General features: G+C 31.4%; 1 long non-coding RNA gene across 1 annotated transcript; it reads right to left on the bottom strand.

The window, feature by feature from the left end:
- Window positions 1-12,667: 12,667 nt before the first annotated feature.
- On the bottom strand, window positions 12,668-18,778 carry LOC112693859. The gene is made up of 5 exons (XR_003149517.1): window positions 18,600-18,778; window positions 16,861-17,035; window positions 16,644-16,742; window positions 16,467-16,583; window positions 12,668-13,129 (listed from the first exon to the last, which is right to left on the bottom strand). It is a non-coding gene; the product is annotated as an uncharacterized LOC112693859 (long non-coding RNA).
- Window positions 18,779-24,013: the final 5,235 nt, after the last annotated feature.

The raw sequence follows: 24,013 nt of genomic DNA, 5'->3' as shown, positions 1-24,013 counted from the left end.
TTTTTAATTTTCACTGATTATAATCGCGATTGGTATCAAAAGTTTTTGATATCACTTATCGATGTAGTATAAAATATCAATATTCGACCGAATTGGGATTAGGAATGATGGTCACATATAGTCACTATTTTATAATGTTGTTATCATTGATATCAAGTGATTAACATTAGTTTTAAGTATTTAGTAATAATTTATAATAAAGTTTCAGATTATATTATAATCATAAAAAAATGTGCAATTAATTTATGCCCCCTCCCCAAAAAAAACGTATCACAGTTGCGCCACTGGATCCAGCTCCAATTTCAACTTAGCCACTCTTTTTATTTTTCATGTGACATCCATTTAGTGTAAAAGTATTTAAATTTTTTTATTTTAATGAGTAGCTTAAGGATTGGCGGGATATTTTTATACATATTTTACATTTAACGTCAAATCTGTAAGGTTATATAATTCATTATAAATCCATAAGATGCACGTATATACATTTTAAGAAATCGTTTAATCAAATAATAATTACTTTTTAAAATCTTTTCTACTTTTAAGAATTCTTAATCAACTAAACCTTTGTAATAATTTCAAACAATTAAACAAATTATTATAATAATGATATTGATGAAATAAAACAAACTTAATTTTATTTTAAATTGATTTTTCTTGCTTTTAGCGAAACAAAGCTCTGTATAAGTTTATCCATGTCTGTTTCTTTAGCGATTTCGCTTTCGGTAGAAAAATTGACTTATCCGTTATTGAAATATATTTCATCGCGAATAATTTTTTAATATTTTTTTAAGTTTTGTGAAACTCCTCTTGATTGTTGCAGAAGTTACAGGTTATGTCGATTCTTAATATCACATAAGTATTGGGGTCTTGTTCTATCAAATTATTTCTATATATATATATGTATACTCAAGAACTGATTTCGGATACCGATAGAAATAAAAAAATATATGAGTCAATTTTGAAAATGCGGCCCCTACTAAAATGCTGCTAGACAGGTACATATCTATACCTTGAGCCGGCTTTGCTAGTGCTACGAGAACTGTCAAGACGATAACGGTACGCTGCGGTTTCGGGTGGACGTTTATTTTTTCGTGGCGTGCCCGACGATTCTGGTCAATGGTTTTGTGAAACTGATGTTCCAACTTGGGTACGAATCCCTTAACGATTATCATAGCTCATCAAAGTAACCATAGACACACAGTAATCAACATAATAATTATTAACGATTATCGATTAGCATGTCATCAGAGGCGCACACACGGCCCGTTAGGTATTGGATATGGATGAAGTATGCTGTACAGCTGTGAAATTAATTGAATTTGATTTCATCAAAAACCATATTTATTTTGCGACACATTATGTGTTGATAACGTAACATGTGAAATCGTATTTCACCGTATACTGTTTGTTGACACAACTCCTCTGAAAAAAATCAGTGACCCTCAGTGCTTAAGATGAAAATACGAAAACAATTAATTCGGGTACAGCAGCACCTTCAATTATTTTTATTTGTATTGAGATTGCATCGCGATAGCAACAACTGTGTTTCCACACCTACGCCGTAATCTAGAAGTGTGAAAACTCGACTCCTTTCTTATTGCGAGTTTACAAGCGTTGTTATTGGCCATGTTGGCGAAACGAAAAATAAAATAGTTTGCGTTTTTTTCAGGAAACACTCCACGAGTTAGCGAAATTGCAATTCGTGTAACCTTGTGGCCATCGGTTGAAAATTAAACACCATTTAAGTTAAATTAGTCGAGAAATCCTTCAAGGAACTGTAAAATGTATATTTATCTGTGACATTTACCTTTAACAAAATCTTGATTATTTTCGAATAATTTAGACTCCATCTAAGTAACTTTTTGATATTATTGATCTACCTTAAGTTTCAACTGAAAATAAAATTTGACGTCATAATACTATAACTCTACATTATACCCTACACCAACGCGAACAAAATGAATCGCCAAAACCTCCGTAGTACTTGTATCTGATTACGTTTTCTAAATTCAAAATGCATTTCAATCGTTCGACGTGATAAATACCTATTAAAAATTACACCAATGATAAACGAGTGCGTGTTGTATTGTTCAATCTATTCAATTTATATTATTCAAGTCGTTTATAATTAAATAATAAATGCACGTCTGCACGATTGAAATTAAAACCTTAAACTGTATCGTTTTCTCTAATAATAACCTAAACGAGATTGCGGTTAGCTCGAAACGAAACGAGTATCAACATGTTACGGTTGCATTGTCTGTAAGTATTACATGTCAAACTTACGAGAAATAACACAAGGTTCATTATAATTATGCTATTTTTGTCTTGGAGTGTTTTATGTTGCGAAAACGTACAGCTGCATTCCTGCTACGGTTGGTATCTATCGAGTTGCATGGTATAAAAACATTTTAAATATTCAATTAATTTCTCATCATAGAACAATGGTAATTATGATAATACACAATAATCTAATGTGATAATGTATGCATGTTCGCTCATTATTATAATACATATCATGTAATCTGCATTTGTGCAAGTGTATCAATATTTTCCGTTGAAATTCTTTTACGGTGTTTCTACAACACTTGGTACACCGATTTAATGAAAATAATTTGTTACTTTATCAGTTATTCGGTACAGTTCGTGTTATATAACGTAGTTAGTACCTTGCTCAGAAATAATCAGAGTGGAAAAAAAACACCAAATAGGAATTGTATTTAACGTAGATTTTCGTCAAGTTCGACAAACACTTGAGTACGACGTGTTCTATACTGTACACAACCGAGTGTTTTATTTAAATAAAAATCACTCTTTTATGGATCATTCGTATGTATAAGCCACGCTACGCGTAACGAAAACACCGATGGATTTCGATGAACTGAAATAAAAATAATAACATGCTTCATAAACGCGCATGTCAATCGTGTGTATTAATTTAAATACTATTAAGTGCAGTGCCCTGCATCTTGTTATGAATTGAAAAAAAATAAATATATTAAACGTTAGATTTGTCCGATTAAATAGAAGAGACGGAGAGAGAACTAATTGAATTCACGAAACGTATGTTATTACCAAGTAATTGATGATGTTCATTAATAGTAAACGGTTAAATGTATTGATCATTTTATATGATCTGCTCTACGAACAAATACATATCAAATCATATTGTATTATATACATCTAATACTTCTGTACGTGCCTTATTTACTGTAAATTTATTGCAAGTATTATACAGTTTCATGAAGTTTATGTAACGATATTATGTGGATTAGAATAATAATATAAGTCTTCTGGTACAATTAAATTGGAAAGTTAACGAAGATTGTTATTCGATAACATTTATCGATTATATTTTTTATATACGCATTCTGAACTCCCATATAGGCTATTGCTGTAGGTATCATAATAAAAGACAGTATAATATTCTTACGGTACGCTGTTCATTGAGTTTACCCAATGTGGAAGTTATCTTTATGTATTTTACTATTGAATTTGCGTCACATAACTGCATAAATTACGTTGAACTAAATGTTAAAAAATTTATATATTTGGTTGAAGTGTTATTTTTTTTTTAAATTTTTATTAATTATTAATAAATTTAAATTTAAATTAATCTTGGAAATTACGAATACATATTAATACGCATTATAATTATTATAATAGTAAATAATTAAAATAAAATACGAGAAAAGCAAGATTACAATAATTTAATGATATAATTAAAACAATGTAGTGAGATAATTATGGAGCGTTAAATTAATAATTATATATGGACGAGAATAAAGTAAAAGTGTACTTAATATTGAGATAGAATCGGAGGGAAACTTGAGTTTTGATATTTTAAGGAGTATTTGATTGATCCATAGGCGTGGACAGACCTGTATTTTAGGGGATGTCTACCATACTTTTGAGCCCTATCTTAACAAAACGTGTAGGTATATTTAGTAAATTATAACGTATGAATAATTAAATAAACATAACTTTAATTTTTTATTTAATATTGAGGTAAGTCGTTTTTAGTTGAAATATATCAAGCTGTTAGAGTTGATAATACTTTGAGTAATTCTTTACCAATTAACTATGGAGTTCCACAAGGTACAGTGTTAGGACCTCTATTTTTTATAATTTATACAAATGGTTTATTGAGCTTAAATTTAAATGCTAAAATAATAAGTTTTGCTGATGATACCTTAATTTTAGTCAGTGGTGCCTCAAATAATATAGTTAATATATTAGCTACATTCGTACTAGAAACTATTAATAACTGGTTCGTAAATAATTTACTCGAACTCAATATTAAAAAATCAAAGTATATGTTTTTTAAATTTATAAAAATAAAAGTTTAATATACTATCCATTAGTGTTACACAATTCAAATTGTAATAGGTCCTTAGATTCTTGTAAATGTGATAAGCTTGAACATGTTGAATCAATTAAATACCTTGGGGTGATTTTTGATAGAAATTTAAGGTGGAATTTGCATATTAATCATGTAGTTAGTACTATACGAAAATTGTTTTATAAATTTAAATTGTTAAAAAATATCCTCAACATCAAAACCTTGCGTACAGTTTATTTAGCACTTGTACAATCTATTATTAGTTATGGCATTGTTATTTGGGGAAATGCATCAAAGTTTGCTTTAAATCCACTTATTATTACATTAAACTCACTGTTAAGATTTATACTATTGAAACCGTATGATTTTCATGTAGATGACCTTTACAATACATTTAATGTAAGAAATCTCAATGGCTTATATATATGGAATATCCTTAATTATATTTTTAATTCAGATTTAAAAAATAATTACCCGTCACATAGATATCAAACACGTCTTAAAAAATCAGTAAATCTGAATATGCCAGTAACCCATAAAGAATTTGGTAGAAAAATGGTTAATAATGTCGGTATTCGTTTGTGTATTATGCTTAATATTAATTTAAAATCATATAAAAATAAGTATCATTATAAAAAATATTTAAAACATCTAAATCTAAATCATATTATATTATAAATAAAAACTTGAAATTATTTTTTCTATTATATTTATCTATATGAAATATGTTTATATTTTGCTTATTATAATTATGTATTTAAAATATAAGTATTATATGTATATTATAAACAAATGGTAATATGTTAGTTTTGTATTGAACTTGCTGCACCCACCACAAGCTATGCTTTTGGGGCGGCGTCAAAATTGTTTTACTTTTAATTATTGTTAATATTTATGTATGTAAAATATTGTTTTGACAATAAACTATTATTATTATTATTATTATTATTGAAAAAATTAAATTAATAAATAGAAAAAAATAAAATAAATAAAAACGTTTTTTTTGCGGCCTGTATAATCGACATTTAAAACAGTCCGGTTACAGTCGATTGCAGGTACGGTTTCCTTGCAGAATTCATTTTATTTGCACACGGGCCCAAGTTAATGTGGTTGTAATCACATCGTACTCGATACATACGTCAACGATGAATCAACGGGAACATTTTGTTGTTGCGTTAATACATGTTATTATAATGAGCGTGCACTCGAGTATAATAATATAGTGTGTAGAAGAGTACTATGTTGTGGTTGTGTTCGTCGGCTATAACGAAAGGTGACAAAACTATTAAGTACACAAACAATGTATAATAATAATAATACATCGCTGCCGGGAAGATTAAATGTTTTGTCAATAAACGAGTGTATATATATATATATATATATATATATATATGTATTTCCCGCAATATTTGTGTAATTGGATAGACATAATAACATTCGAAGAATGTCACTCGTCCTGTAGACCGTTTTAAGCGAGTGGTTTGTAAACAAACATCGAAGTTTTGTACGCAAAAACTCGTATAGAAACTTGAAATCCATGACATATCCGGAGTACACGTGCACTAATGTTTTTGAAAAAAAAAAATCTATGTATGTAACATTATTTAATTAATGTGAAATCGAATTAAATCGATTATTTTGAGCGCGAAAACGGAATAAAATGTAGTTGACACGAATTGCATTAAGCGCCTCGTGAAAATTATTGATACAGTTTATATTAGATATCTAATAATAGCGCCCAAAGTACAGTGTAATAGAGTACGTGTACTAGATTCGAAAAATACGTGAAATTTAAGCTTTCCTCGTTTCCCACCGCGGTTATGTATGCGCATATATAATCCGCAAAATCGCAAAAACGAAAGCCAAATAAAACAAAACACGTTACACGTTCGAAACGTAAGCAAGGCGGATAAAGACGACGCGCGTGTCGTGCCATAGTTTTATGGGTTTTGACGAACGCGTGGGCGCAAAACGTTGAATACGCAGGAAAGATAAGGATACAGTGGCGTACGAAGGCCACGCCTAGCGCCCCTGGCAAACTTGGAAAAAAACGCTTTTTAACCAATTAAAATTTGATGTTATGATATTTTTTTTAACATTTAATTTTATTAATTTTTTTAAGTATGTAGTTTATATTTATAATTTATAATTACGGTGTTAATTTTAAACTTCAAAAATTTGCTTTTCTCGCTGTATGAGACAGGAAAATTCATCGACAATTTGTTCGTATGAAATGTTTTATTTTAAAACAGCCCTTTAGCTATTTTCATAATTTCATTATTAAATGTGTGTACAAGTAGACGGCATCTACGTATTTCAAAAAGTGTGATGGAAACATTTCTATTTGATTGTAGGATAGAAGAAATACGACTTCTGCAAAATGTTGCGCCCCTTTGCGCAACTGGCGGCGCAAGGGATGGTTCGCCATACCCTTGCTATACCACTGCAAGGATATTTGCACGCCGAAAAGAGTGCGATCGAAATACGAACACAGTGTTGTGCAACATTCGAAGGAGACGTAAAACAGCGTTTCGGAAACGCGTTCACGTCAACACGGTACGCGTGCATGACGAATTGGCCGGGGTGATTATATGTTTGTATTATGCAGTACGAATGTGTTTCGAATCTCGCGCGTTGCGGTCACCGCGAACGTTATCGGATTAAAAGACGGAATGAACGCGTAAGAGCAACACGATGTCCGCAGGTTTTTCGTCCGAACGCGGTGCGAAATAATAACAGATTCCGAGCGACGTCGACCGACGGCGGTGGACGTTCTGCTACGACCATAGATAAGCATATCTCGTTCGGATTATTGATTAGGCCGTCGGGCCCGTGTTCACGACCACGCGGGCAATCATTTAGAAGAACACGTTGCATAACTTCGCCAACACACCGGTCATGAGTTTAGTCACCGACACCCGGTGGACTGGAAACGTACACGTGAGCGCGTTACCGTACGGGACTTTGATTGGGAATTCGCTTTTTTCTTTTCACTGCTCACGCGGCCTCGAGCGCAATGTTTTTGAAACGAGATCACGACTGTTTTCGCGTTACGCCCGAAGAACGCACGACACCGTATCAAGTTCATCGAGAGCTTTAAGTGCGCCTCCGGTCTTCCGGTGCCGGTGGACGACTCGTTTCCCCGTCGCACACGTAATACGCCCCAGCTGCGATTATAACAATCGTAAAAACAGTACTACTGCACTATCTTAATTGGACATTATGTATAAACGACTTACGGTTGCGGTTCATTTGTTATTTCTGCAGACGTTTTTCGATTGCGATCCCGTCACTTTTGTGTAGCAGAGAACACCTTACACATGCATAAACACACAATACAACAGTAATATAATGGTTCATACTAGAGCTGTGAATTTGTAGGAAAGCGCGTTTTTTTTTTTTTGGTGATTGTGAAACGCACCTTTGTCAGTACATCATTTGAATTATGTAACTACGAATCCATTTATGCAACTTCTATTTTGCATTTTTTTAACGTTTTTAATCGTTTAGGTCATTTTTGTGCATTTTTAGGTCATATTTTCCTTTTTTAGTTCATTTTCTGGAGTATTTTTAATCAAATTATAAAGACTAAAGATGAATAAGGTACCCAAAAATAAATATATTTAAGTTTGTTTTATTATTTTAACCAAATAAATACTAAAAAAAAAAAAAAAAATGATTTATGTGATGTACTAATGTATTCTGTACCTAATATTAATATAAATATAAAAATTAAATTTAAAACCATTTTCAATGCATTTTATACTATAGTTTTTGGCATTTTATATTGCATTTTTTTTGACATTTTTAATCCATTTTTTAAGTTTCTTTAGAGCATTAAATTCACAGCCCTAGTTATTACCGTCTTAGTAAGTTATATTCTAAAGGTTTACGGATGGTACAAAACACAAATTATTGTTTTTGATAAAATTAATCATCGGAAAATATATACAATTATTAAATTCGTAAAATATCTAGGATAGATTTAGTATATACGAATCGTTTTTTGTTGTCTTAAATCGTATTAATTTTACTCATATGTATTATTATTTATTTTTATGGTTATGATGAATATTAATAAAATTAGTACTGTCCAAATTTTTTCACTTAAAACGTTTATTATACACATTATTATAAACAATTTATTATTATACTATTGGATGCATTATTATTATTATTTTTTTTACTGAAAACTCTATTACGAATAAACGATTGGTATGTAAATTATGTGTACAATTACTGTAGTCTTACAGGTTGACGCCGTTTAATGACCTCCGAAATCGCATTCACACCAAGTATGTATAATGATAATAACGATACGCGATTTAATTGTCGGATATTATAATAATTTAGTTTATTAACATATATACAGTAGTCACTCGATAATTCGAAATTCAAGGGACTAAGCTAAAAATTTGATTTATAGAGGTTTTCGAATTACCGAGTGTCCAAGGAAAAAAATTAATTCCAATTAAAGAGAGGTGAAAAATTATATGCATATATTACATTTATTAACTGAAATTTATTTATTATACATATTATGTATAATATTTTATATTTATTAAGACATTTATTTATTATATTATTATATTTTACATTTTAAAGAAATCTGTTCTTTTTTTTTTTGTGTTCAATTGTTGGCCACAATCTGGTCCATAGCGTTATCTAACTTATTGATAGCATTGGAAATGGTATTGCATCCTTTTACGTACATTCCAGAATGCTCGAAAAATGTTCGAAAAATCCTGACATAAAAATGATAAAATGATACGATCAAAGTCTAGATAAGGTAGGTAAGATGCGATAAAATTTAAAAACTACGATAATATTTAATTGCTATCCTTATTAATTTCACTGCGAGTACGTCAAATAGATGTACATATGAATATATTTTATACATATGAACATACGTATAACCACGTTAAAGCAAATTCGAATTATAGAGGTTCCGGAATAAAAAAAAATTCGAATTGTAGAGTGAGTGCCATCAACAGACATTTCGAATTATGGAGTTAACTGGAATACATGTATTTTCTTCTAATTATAGAAGTTTCCTCAGGGGTCTAAGCGTTTAGTTCGATTTATGGAGTTTTTCGAATTATCGAATGATTACTGTATAAGCAATGACGATAGAACAAGAATAAGATCATTAGATAAATATACACAATTGTGTACAGGCAGAATTGTGTTCTATAAACGTTTGGAATATTATAGTCTTGTGAAGCACATGCACGACGATACCGATGATCATCGATGAGACAAACACGTCGGATGGAAAATAGAAAATTGCTAAAATATGAGTAAATAATATATAAGTACGTATATACATACAGTAGTAAATACATATACTTATTTATCAGCTAAATTACCTTTGTCTGGGGGATATTTTACTATTTAAGATTAAAGCAATTACCATTCCGATGTAAAAATGTACAATTGTATATTTTAATGATTTTTTTTTTTTTAATTTATTTGTAGTACACTAATTTGCACATTCCTCAATTGGTAGTTATTAAAACAACGTATTAAAATTACTTAAACATTTCCTAAGTAACCGAAAAGTGAACATATTATATTTTAATTGAATTTCGATAAATATGATGTTGCAAGTCGAAATCTCATCCGTAGAGTGTACAGATTCTTATAGAAAATACAAACTTCTATAGCGTATACACAAATCCGTAGATTTGATATCGCCAAAGAATGTACATATATCCATAGACTGAACGCAAACCTACACAAAGTGCACGGCTATATTAATAGATTATGAATATCGTTATAATATTTTACGCGTTAATTACGGTTATAGCGTATACCCAAGTTTATTTTAATAGTATTTTTTTATTAGTTTAAGTTTTTTAATTTTAATTTTCGATTCGCTTAGTCAAGGGGATAGGATGAAATGGGGCTTTGTTATGTAAGTATTTTATTGACGAATTCGTTAAATAACTATTTGATACAGTCTTTGAGTAGAGCACAATTATATGTCCATGGAACTCTCATAATAATAATCTAATGCAATAGTTACTACTTGAGAATCTATAATTTTTCTTTCTTTCGAATGATACTTTATTCGACAGATTTATAAGGTATTCATTAAAAATATTGTATTTTGAAAAACTAGCAGTACTCAATAAAAAAATTAATTTTTATTTCATGATATTAATAAAAACGGTGAAGTGAAAACAAAAGAAATTTAATAACTTCTATCCCTCTATTTAGGTACCGTAGCTTATTAATTAATTATTGAATTTTTTTTTTTACGGTAATGTGTTTTAAATACTAGACTTTGTAAATATACAGATTCTTATACAATTATCTATAATTAAATTTTAACAAATTAAATAATGTCTTTTCACTTTCTATTATTCGTACAAAAAACACCAATATCTCATTCACTTTTACTCAATAAATCATCAATCAATTTTTAATTCAATCTTAAAAATATACCTTTCATGAGAAATGTGTACTAATAGTTATTTTACCTTTCTATAGAGTTTTAATTTACCATCCACTACGGTGTAGTAGTATTTATTATTGTAATAAAAAAATATAAACATATTTAATTTCACCAAATATTCGATAAAAAGTTATTAGACTCACAGGCTTATTATTTTTTTTTTTTATATAGTACACGTACGAATAAAGGGAAAAAAATAAAGTAGGAAGAAGACACATATTCGACAACTGACAGATAAAAAAAATACCTTTTTAGTTTTAAATGTCATAAATTTTAAAAAATAATTTTAAACATCATAAATGTTCATGCATATCTCTTACAAATTTTTTTTTAATAAAAAACATTGTTCAATATTAGTTTGTACAAAAATTAAATTAAATGCATAAATGCATTAAAATTAGATGCACGACGAAAAAGTTTGGAAAAAGTCAAATAATGCGATTGTATATTATACGATTTCTTATTTACGTAAGTTAGTAATAGACGGTATTGAATATGTAATTTAATTTTCGTACTAGATAAGATTGTAAATAAAACAATTGGATGATTATTAGTTATTAATACGAACGATTTGCATTCGAATTGAATTTCATTGCTGATTCATTATTTTGTAAGTCTTCAGCAAATAATAATTTATTGATCGAATTGTAACCAAAGGATTCACCGCAGTTGTACGAATTCGTAATGGTCGAAACACCATGTATTCGGTAAATTTTTTACACGCGTTACTGTAAACTCGTAGCCACGCGTGTACCTAGACGGGCAAATGAACAACAAAAACGAACGGTAAGACAACGTATCGGTACGGATTTGGAGTGAAATATAATTTCGAGTACAACAAAAACCTATTGCAACGTGTTTCGGTCGTGTATTCCTTCAAAATGTCCGTTTCTAATGCAAATCGGTTAAGAAAATGTGTTCGCTCCACGAGGTCGACGGTAGAACGAATAATAGCACCGCGCGCTCGGTGCATTGTACACTGTTAATTGCTTGTCAGCGGTAATTTAATATTAACACAAAATTTCACTTTTACCACACGTGCCCAGGTGTAGCCGCTCGAATACGTCCACGAATATCCGTGTACACGTGTTCCGCGCAGGATAATAGTCGATGCACGTTGTGCCGCGCGTTTGGCATTGGGATTCCGATTTTTTTCCGTCGATTTTTTCGCTCCGCCGTTGCCAGTACGTCAAACTAACGGAAACGCGTTCTGCCCGGCCCGCGATGCCGCTGCCTTTTAATTGCAAATAATTATCGCGAGTACATTAGCATAATCGGGTATTACTATAATGTCGCAGTCTCCGCGCGTTCAACATTTGGAACGGTATCAAGAAACGTCCCGGCGACAAAAATTATGGACCGCGTTTAGCATAACGCTCTGTTTGTACGTTTTCGAGAAATATAATATATACACTCGACGGTAATGTTATATTATCTTACCGAACGTGTATGTCATTTATTTGTAATGCGATCCGACGTCCGTTTCAATGGTTCACACAGTAATTTTTATAACACACGTAATGGACGACCGTAAAATATTTATTGTACGCTCGTATGTTTCGGGTAACGATTGAAAGTCATGTAGGCACGTCGCGCGACGCGGTGCACCTAAACAATATATATTAACGTTCGTGTGTTATGTGTACGTTTTACTTACGATTTTTTTAAAATATCCACACTGCAATTTTATTGGGTTTTTGAACTAAAAAATAAAAAAAAACCAGTTTCAGGTAATTAATTTACAACATGATGATGATGATGAAATATTATAATACGATGCCTAGCTCAAGTCTAAAACATTGGGACGTAAAAAAAATAATAATATTTAATTGCCATTTATAGGAATCCGGTTTCGAAAACTGCCATTTATTATTTTTACATACATTTGACGATGCGACGTTTACAAGAATAGTGTCATTACTTTTGGCGTACAATATAAACAATAATGATGATTGATCGGGTGATTAATTTTCTTCTGCGGAAAACTCGATGCACAAAAACGCTTTACCGGCCCAGTCCTTTGAAGTGCCTTCGCGTCGTATTGTATGCAGGTTAGTTATGCAGGCGCACTTAGCAAAACAGCACTGTATTAGAAAAATTGAATTGAAATTGTTCGCCCGTCCGATGAACATCGTTATCCTTTATGTTATCGTCCGAAACAGAAAAATTAGAATAATTCATTCTTATGGTTTCGTCCACACGTTTAAATGTGTTTAAAATGTTTTCATACGAAGGAGAATTTTTTACGGACCATTAATTCGCTAATCATTTGTGCGGTAAATACCAATGTGTATACATATGCTAGGCGCTGTATTAATTGTCAACAACTGAAAATAATTAATTTAAACTTTAATGTGTGTTCATTAATTAAATTGTTTATTCGCGTACTACAATATACATTATAAACGTTTACGAACAAACCCGAAATCATCTTACGATTAATAGCTTTGATAACTTCCTAGATGACTGTACAACACTGTTTTATTATTAAAATCTGTTCTCTGACATTAACGTTTTGCACTATTCATAAAATTAACAATATACCTATAACATTACAAACAAACCTACACGCACAAGCGTATTTATGACAGTCATTATATTTTTCATTGCGGTGACGTTTGACATTGAATATTGTTAAGCAAACACTGCATAATGTTATCGGCAATTTCTAGATTGATGATTCAAAATGTTTACAATGCACGATCACTCAATACGAAAATTGACAATCGTAACCTAGAAAATATAGATAGTTCGTCGTGAAACTGTCGTACTCGTGCAAGACGTATCGGTGGTACTTTGCGTTAAGCGATTTTTCGTTTCAAATTATTCGAATTCAACTACTTTAGAACCCGGCGTATGGTTTGGTCCGTCCACAACGCATTATTACTACTTCCTATTTAGTTGGTGTACTGTTCTAAGTTCGGTTGATTTAAATTAATTCGTTTTGATTAATTACTATTAGCATGTAAATATAAACTACTGTTACACATACTGATCATTGCGATTTTAACGAACGTAATTTCAATTATCATTCGAAATTCGTAAAATGCTCGTATGACGAAGACAATTGAAACAAAAAACGCATTTGGTTTGAGAAATTCACTGGGTGTTCCGTGTCGCGGACTCGGGCCGAATTACTAATTAAATTTTAATTAATAATTAATGCACGAAATGTGGTGTACAGTCGAGTGCCACCGCTACGCCGTAACGCGTCAAACAGAATAATGCTTAAATCGTGGAATTGAACCGACATTTAAAATCGAACATGATTGTCAATCGATTTGGTATGATGGATTTAGTCGTTCGGTTTGGATCGCTGTCGTACACATTGTTCATAAGCAGTTGCACGTTTTCGTATCGTATAGAATTTCCATAGTTTTTCGACACATCGTGCCCGTACCGATAGATCCGTCCTGCAGACGCGTCGGGACTGGGGTCAGATGCACAGGTCACCGCAGCGGCGTTATTACATAATCTTCGTAGTTTGGCGGGAACAATATTGAGGACGTGGAAATAACGAAATATTTCAACACGCTCGCGGATGGAAGTAAAATAGCCTTCACTCGGGATCTGAAATTCGCTTTTGTCGGTGGCGCGAAACATCTTCTCGTCCGGGAACGCTTCGTTCCTACCCGCGTGTTCGGCGTTTCCCTCGGAACGATCGTGGACGCGACCCGAGGACCGGGGAGGGAACGTTTCTCCGGCACACGTTAAAATCACACCATAATTTGTGTGCCGCGACATGTGTACACGTACTGCCGAGTATCGTTTGGCGTAGAAGAGGTGAAATGTCAAAGGAGAACGGCTCTCGTCTTCGTGCGCAACACACGTTCACCGTCACCCACGGGAAACGTGTCGTACACGCGCAATGAAACCCACCCGTTCGTCGGCCCGTGGTCGCAAATCGATTGCGACAACCAGGTTATTTTAAGGTTTTTTTAGAAGTGCGCAAAACTTAAAACTCAACCCCTACCCATACTCTCAAAAATATTACTCCTTGTGTATGATTATAAGCCGCAAAGCCAACCCTTACGTTTCACCATTGTGCGTTGCGAACACTTTTACAGTTACGGAAAATATCAAAAAAAAAAAAAAAATTAAAAAATGTACGTAAATGAAATGTTACTTTAAGCGTGGAAAACTATTGTAAGCCGGTAAGTTATGTGTCGAAAACTTTTAAAATAAAAAAATTGAAATAATAATGATAATAATAATAAAATAATATTCTAGCGGTTATCGTAGATGGCTGTGATTAACGTACAGTTTTCCGATTTCAACTGTAATACATTTTCAACGAAAAGCGTTCGTTTCTAGACCGGCCATTTTGACGATGACCTACGTACTCCGTACGCGAATCTCGTGCATCAACAGGTGGTGGCGACCACGTGTCGTTAACGCCTCCGGCGGACACATTCGTGCGGAACGGAAGGGTTATTATGGCACACCGTGATGGCAAACTCGATTCATGTGCCTATTTTATAATAGTCGTGTGACGCGTTTTCGTACCAGACCAACGTGTACGGTATTGACAAATATTACGGTCGGAGGGTCGGGGTGGGGGTAAATAAACAAATCTTCCGCTCGCGAAACCTGTTGAACCGCGCTTGACACCGAACATCCATCTGGGTGCAGTGTGCTCTATAGAGCTATGGAATCAAGTCGTAAAATTCGATCGGCTGGAGAATATGATATTATTATTGTTATTATTGTTAAAATTGCGATTTTTCATCATTGTGATTATTATTCATATTATTATTATTACCGTACGGGTTGTGTTTATTATTCATATTATTACTATTACCGTACGGATCGACACACGCACACCACAACGTTTTGGCAAACGTTCAACCGATCGTTGGACGTGTTGTACACGAGCAGTAGATACGCGTGTGCGAAAATGTACATCCACTCAATGTCATTGAAACTCTCCTGTAACGTGTGTGTGTGTGTGTGTGTGTGTGTGTAGGCTTTTTGGTTTTATCACTGCCGCAACGGTATTTGTAATTGAATATTACTTCGTGTGATCTATACCAGGGCTTCTCAGACTTTTATAAATACTGTACCCCTTTTTACTTAGTAAACTAAAAGAAATAAAAAAAAAATTAAATACTTACACTCATTTTTATTTCGTTAAAAACTAACATACAAAAAATGTTAAAAACAAACATAGCTTACTTTCAACGAAATTAGTGAGAAGGGTGAGCTTGTTTTTGCTGGCGCAGTTTATCAATATAGGGTTCTAGTTTAGTTAAATACAATCTTTAACTATCTTCGATATTTAATTTGTTTCTACATTGACTTTTAACGCGAATTAAACTTGAATAACCGTTTTCCATATAAATTATTTAAATTTAAAGGTTTGTTGGCCAGACTCATACCCCTCAAAAAATCTCGAGTACCCCCAAGGGGTTCGCGTAACACAGTTTGAGAACCACTAATCTATCCAATCGCGCACCAAAGCGTCCGGACAACGACGTACCATATATAAACGCGCATAGATCATACTCAAAACGATCTCTCGGAACTCAAAATATTTGTTTTTACAAGCTGAATTATGATTAAAAAAATAAAAAATTACGTCGTTGAATTATGAACATCAACCATAAATATTATAAAACTAAGAAGGTCTAAATTAAGAATTTTTTTTTCTTCGTATATATTTACCATCTAAATTCCAGTTGTGACATTTCGAATAATTATGTTTTTCGTTGTGGCGATCATAGACGAATCTACGGTCCGAGTGTACCCAGTCAACTAGGCCATGGTCTGATCTTACCGCGTCTGAGTTCAAATTTACACAACAATTATAAAATGAAAGTTATACCAACATTTATAATTTACCTTTTATTGTATTGAAACTCGGATAATGAATCTACGTTCTGCGTTACAACGATTACTATTCGTCTTGACAACAACGAAGGTTACTTATCCGCTTGTTTACTGTAAGATAATAAGTCGGCAAATCAAATAAAGTTATTAAAATTAAAATCATGATTTATATTTACGAAAACGAATTGGAAACGTATTAACAATAGTTATTCGGATTTTTCGATCTTACCTTGACCTACGGGTCGACGATTGAAAGCCATTCGATTTTGCGGTATTCGGTGTTTTCCGCACGTGTCCGATAGCCGATAGTCTTTCGTCACCAAGCGCATAAGTCAGTCTGGGTAGGTCTTATCCATTTTTCCCGGGCACCTCTATTAAAATGTTGTAAATGTGTAAATGGAGCCCTACAATTAAATTCTAAAAGTTAGGTGACCGTATTATAACTGCTCAAATTAAACTAAATTTATTCTAAAATATGTCATAGTAAATAACTGATGTTTCGTAATAAGATAAACAAAATGTTCTAAACGTTCGTGCAAAAACTTATTATGATAATCTGACAGCTATAATTTACTTCTAAAGTACAAATCGTAAATAATTTGAGCTACCTGAGAAAAATATACGAGATTCAAAGAAAAAATATTTATTGGGACTTATATGCCACAATATTAAACAAAAATTAGTTATGTTATGATTTATTAAATATACCTTGTACACGTTTTGTTAAGATAGGTCCTAAAATTATTGTAGGAACCTCCCGAAATACAGGTCTGTGCACGCATATGAGTTTTATCATCTTGAAGACGAAAAAAAACCGTTTGATGGCGATGCATGGTTGTATATGGGAGAAATATTAACATATTATAGCAAAAGCTTGTTGTGTGACGGAACCACGGTAAAGCCCGTTTTCTTGTTCTGTTGTACAGACCACGAAGTCACAAAAGTTTTATCACTGTTAAGAAAATAATCGATGAGAAACGTAGATGGTTGTATATTTGATTAGTATTTGGATAAAAAAAAAAAAAACGAGAATTATTACTGCTTAGAAGTTTGCGTAGCACTTGATCATATTGAGCTACCCACTAAGTATTAAGAAAGAAAGGATCGACTCTTTGATGACGTTTTAATTACTTGCGATTCGCGTACATCCACAATGATAGAAGTAATAAAACTAGTATTAGCTGAACCTTATACATTAGTCACTCGATAATTCGAAATTCAGGAGACCTGGTTAAAAATTTGATTTAATGTGGTTTTCGATTTACCGAGTGTTCGAATATTAGAGGGAAAAAATTAATTCAAACTTAAGAGAGGTGAATAATTGTACGTATGTATTACATTTATTTTGATATTTATTTATTATATTATTGTATGTTGCATATTAAAGAAGTCTGTTATCTTTTTTGCGATAAATTGTTGACCACATTGTGGTCCGTAGCGTTATCTAACTAACTAATAGCATAGGAAATCGTATCATTTTCTATTTTGGTAAAATAATACAAATAAAGTCTCGATCGGATAGGTAAGGTACGATCAACTGCGATGATATTTAATCGCCATCGTTATTGATTTCGTTTCGAGTATGTCAAATAGATTGCACAAGGTCTTTAAACACATGAATGTACATACAAGCGCGTTTAAGGATATTCGAATTATTGAGGTTCTAGCAAAATAAGTCGTGTAATAAAAAATAAAAATAAAAACTACGCCAAATGAACGTAAAAATATCGTGTGTATCATTTTCATAGTGATCATAGTATTTTGGTGGATAGAAAAACGTGTAGTTAACAAAAATATGAGTCGATCAACTTAGTATGAGTTAGTATCGAAATTAGTTGAACAACAGTTATGCACTACGCTGTATATATGTCATACAGGTATACTAATTTTAAGAGTGTCACTTGATATTTCATTCTCTCAGTGATTATTAAGGAGTTAGTTGAAAATTTTTTTTACGAAACATCGTACCTGTATAATCTGTTATCCGAATTATCGTTGTATAAATCTTTTCAGTGCTGCAAAGTTCCAGTCGAATAATTTTGTTCTTTCTTATAAATCAGTAGTTTTTGCGTTTTCTTCTGATTCGAGAATTGACTATTTGTCTATTAACAATATTTCTCTGTAATTGTATTGCGATCATGGTTCATTTAGTGTACTAAGAACATCGTCAAATTATTGTCAACATATTATGTACTTGATTTACAATTTTTATCAGTACACCGGCATCGAGTATTTCCAAATCATTCGAGTACTTTATATAATTAATATATATTCTATAACTATATATTCTTTATGTTTATGTTCTTTCATTTATATATACACGATTTGCTTTTTTCAATCCTAATTTTTTTATCGAATCGATAGATACACTTTTAACACTTTACGAAGCACCGTGAGTGCTAAGTTAATATTTTGTACGAAAATGTCATCATGCGGTCATAACAACTAGCCAATAACCAGCAGTCGATTGCAACCAGGTCAAATCAATAATAAAATCCAATCACAACCGTATCACATACTGATATTTACAGGTATGACAAACAAACAATAAATATATACCACTTCAATTACTCTGGTGCCTATAATTTTTTACCATAGATTATGTATTAGTAACATTACACAAATTATAGATAATAGCAATATAGCTTACAACCCATAGAACATAAATTTAAACATAATTCTTTTTAAATTTTTAAATTTTAAATTCATAAATTTAAATTTTAAATTTTTTTAATTTATACATATTGAAAAAATACAATTTTTTTTTTTAACAAATACGACAAACGTTTACTAATTAATTTGTTAATTTTTTTAAATAGAACATTAAAATATTGCAAGATTTAAATATATTTTAATTAATAATTTTTATAAATCTAAGTTGTGAGTGTTACAAATAATATATTTCATGTGGTGGATTATCATTGAATAATATTTCTTCTAATCCATTTAATAAATCTAGCTGGTTTTCTGGATAACGTTGTTGTATTCCCTAACTATTATATTTAAGATTAGATAGTAAATTTAAATAATATAACACTTTTTTAAATTTAAAGTTTGAGGCCCCTTTTCCCAACCATTTTGGAAAATTTTTATATGAGGTATTTTGGACGGATTAATGTTTTTTGTTTAAATCATTTCCATTGCTTCGTTACAATTATTATTACATTGAGTATTTAGTTAATATTCACAGATTGTAAATATTTAGATAAAATGTTTATGTATTCCATGATATAATTTAAAACAATGAAACAAAATACAAATTTAAAGTTTTTTTTTTTGAAAAATTATACTTTTTCAACATCTGAAAATGATTTGGTATTTCAAGTACAACACAACACCCCAATCATACCACTGCTTCAATGCAACCATTTTTATAAATAAACAACTTTAGTCCACACACAGATTCGCAAACCTTTTAGAAATATTTTTAAATTTAATAATTTGAAAAAAAACTTTGTTTTTGAATTTATACTAGTTATAATGCACTTGTTCACATATAGCAATTTAATTTAAGAAAAGAAAATGTTCAGATACTAGGAAGTTAGAATGACAAGTATTAATGCCAAGTTTACCTGATATAATAACTACTTTTAAAATTTATGTTAATATAGGGATTTATATGTATGAAAAAATTCAGCTTCAATGTATTCATATATTAAAAGAAGATAAATAATTAGTATTGAATGACACTGTTCTCGTGGATAAGTGATTTATTTTAATTTTAAGTTTTCCGGTGAGATATGAAAGTTAAGAGTACTACTGGGTTTTGATAGGAATTTATTTTTAAATTTTTAAAGCATTTTTTATTTAAAAATAATTATAATACATAGTATAGTGTATAAAAATACTAGGTAGAAAATAAAACATTTATAATCTTAAGCATTAAAATGTCAAGTGTCAAACGTTGGGGCATGTTTTTTAACAAATTAAAAATACAAATTTTAAATATTAGACAATTTCAGCGATTTTTTTCCGTTTTTTGCTTCCAGATAATCACTGGGAGAGAATCGAGAATTGTTTATTTAAATAATCTTTTGCGTACCATATCGTTATTAAAAAATTAGATGAATTTTTAGTACAAAAAAAAAAAACTGTTCTCAGCGGAAAAATTCCTCATTTTTACATTTGGAATATAAATGATCAATATATAGCGTTATTATTTTTACTTCGGTAATCTAAAATGAATAATGAGAATCGCTTGTTTGCAACTCCTGTCGTTTCGCGCTAATAAGACGTTAACCAAAATAAATAATTTTTAAAACGTTTATGTAGCAGCTGAGGAGCGCTTTTTACTCGAAAAATACTAATAATAGCGATACAACAACAACAAAAAATGTGTTTAAGTGTGTATATCAAATGCGTGTATGCAAAAACAACGTATTCATACTGCACGTTATTGGATCTTAAGCATTCGGGTTTTATCGATTTTGTTTTTCGTTAATCACGGTTTGTGATTCAAATCGTTACGAGATTAAGATTTCAATCACAATACGAATATAAACCTATAGAACACCAGATAAAATCGAATAGCTTAATTGAAAATTGTATTTTATTTAATTTATTATTATTATTATTATTATTATTTTTTTTTTTTTTTTTTGAGCATATATTACAGAAAAAATAATCCGTTCCGCAGTTAATAACCCATAAAACGTGTATACCGCAATAACTGCTGCTGACGACGACGACGTTCGTATTAATATGCAGAAAGTATAAATGGAACCCTTTTGCGTGATCATTATTCTTACGGTGAAACACGTAAAAGCGGATTCGCGTTTATGTAAATTACTATTCGGTTAACGAGAAACTGGTAAAAAAATTATGTTATTATTTACTTTTGAACTAGGATGAATATTTTAAGATGACAACGCGAAACAGGAATTACTCGTTGAAGTTTAGTCATCATGTAATGTATTTTATTACATTATTTCAAATCAAATGGTAATTATAGAATCTCAAATATTTTTTTTTCATTCGTACATATTAAACATCTGATGTTCACTGACAGTTTGTCCTGATTGATTTAGTGGGCGGTAATGTATGGTAAAATTTATGCGACAGGGTAAAACTGATGAAATTTTATCATAACGCAGTAAATAATAATTAATAAATTGTATGTACTATCGAACGTAAAGTTCGGCAGAGATGTGCACCTAAATTATGAGTACAAATAAGGTAGAGAGAATTATCAATATTTTTTTCTGCTCGAAGAAGAAACGTATTGACGTATAAAAATATTAATGGAGAGCTAACAGTATGTAATTTATTACCCTACCGCGGACCAACCGCTGCACTCGCTAAATTTAAAAACACAATTTATCATGAATTATGATTGAAATTACTACTTTTTTTTTCTCTGTTTCGGCGTAAATCATATTCGCCGCTGGTGTAAACAACGCGTTATACAGCTGCAATATCGTACACCAAAAACGATGCCAGACGAGTGTCATTGTAAAATCACTCGACTATATATTACTATCGGACACGTGTACACACCACCAGACGTTAAACCATTAAAATAAAACGAAATCGAATGCGTACAACTTAATCGTATGCAACGTGATTATTACTTATTTGTATGTATTTATTTTAAAAAGAGAATAAAACCGTAGTGTCTCGGACATTTTAAATGCATAATTAGATATTTTTGATCCACTACAGCTGTTGTACTGGTCAGAGAGCATCGGATAATGTTAATTTATTACTCTCGGTGGTAGCAGCTTGCGAACACCACGATTTGCCAGTATCGGAATCTCCAATTTTTTTTTTTCGACTGAATATAAAAATCAAAGCATACGTACTACACGGTAAAGCATTTTTATTTTCATTTCAACAACATTATTTCTGTTCAGAATACGTTTGACACCATTGCAATATTATTGTAATCAGTGGCGTAATTGGGAAAAAACCTAGGGGGGGCAATATAATATATTTATTATTACCAAAACCCTGACCACTTACCCCTCATCAGTTAAAACATATTTTTATTGTATGTATTTTATACACTATATCTAATTGTTTGATTTTACATAAGTCTTTTAACTCATTTTATGGTTTGGATAAACGTAAATTGTAGGTAGCATGTACTAGGTACCAATATTGTTAAATAATATCCATAAGAGTTCATTAATAAAAAGTGTTATTTGTATTGTTGGATTATCTGGGGGGGGGGGGCAAAATTATATCTTTATCTCTCAAAAAATGGTCAGAGGGGGCACTTGCCCCTTTGCCCCCCACAATTACACCAGTGATTGTAATCGATAAAAATATTTGTATTTTTTTAAAACCAAGTGTTAAACTATTGTTCACTGTCCCTTTAAATCATATGGATAACGTAGGGGTCTTGCGATTTTTTTCCTGTTTTTGTTTATCACAAAGAACTACAAATTAAAATTAAAATAAATTTAGAAATTTCATGAAATTATTTATAAAATATAGATACTATACTTGATATTTAAAAACATATTTTTAAGTGTGCACATCACTTCATTGGAGCATAATGGTAGATTGTTTTGTTGTATCATTTGTACATACTTAACATGCTTTGTTCATGGTCTTACGCATAATACGTTAAAGTAAATAATATTAGGACCACTATATAAGAAAACAAGTTTTACTGAATTTAAATTGTTATATTTTTGTTCCACATCAACAGTTTTCGTATTTGATATTTTGAAGGTATTTAAAAATTATGATTAAAACACGTACCTCATTTTTCGTGTTAATCATCATTCGACTTATCAAAAAGAAAAAAAAAAACAAAAATCTAGAATAACAATGGACTGCAATACAACCGTATTAATTAATTAATTTAATTTATTATTATTATTTTTGTTTTTGGCCGGTTTAAAAAGCGATAGTAACATTATGATATTTGATCATACAATAGACTAATTCTTCGAAAACTATTATTAACTCTCGACAAATATCTGTAAAGTTTAATCGCCGTTCAGTGTTAAATTATTACCTATTATTTTTTTTTTGTTCCACAAAACGCATTGTCTGGTATACTCCATTAAACCCTTACTGAAAAAATACCTTTAACATTTGATTACGATAAACGTTCTTATTAAAAGGCGTAAGTGATTAGTGGCGACGGTGGCATCTAACCGATCGTCGATCCGGAAACATTCTACGTCAAGTCCGACAAGCCAAACAGTACCGAACAGTTGTCGCACACGTTTTTCGCCACAGCCATTCGGATATTCGGTCGACCCGGTGTCACAGGCGATTATTACCCCCTATATTATTACCGGGGAGGGGGGTAATAATCGTTTGAGGTAATAATCGCCTGAGGTAATAATCGCCTACAGTAACAGGCGATTATTACCCCCTTAAGGTTGAGCCCCCGGGGGGATGACGAAGGTGTCATATACTAATAA

This window comes from Sipha flava, unplaced genomic scaffold, assembly GCF_003268045.1.
Source record: "Sipha flava isolate LNK unplaced genomic scaffold, YSA_version1 118_pilon_pilon, whole genome shotgun sequence".
Classification (NCBI taxonomy): Eukaryota; Metazoa; Arthropoda; class Insecta; order Hemiptera; family Aphididae; genus Sipha; species Sipha flava.
Note: the sequence above shows the minus strand (reverse complement) of the source record. Positions and strands in the feature narration are given on the sequence as shown.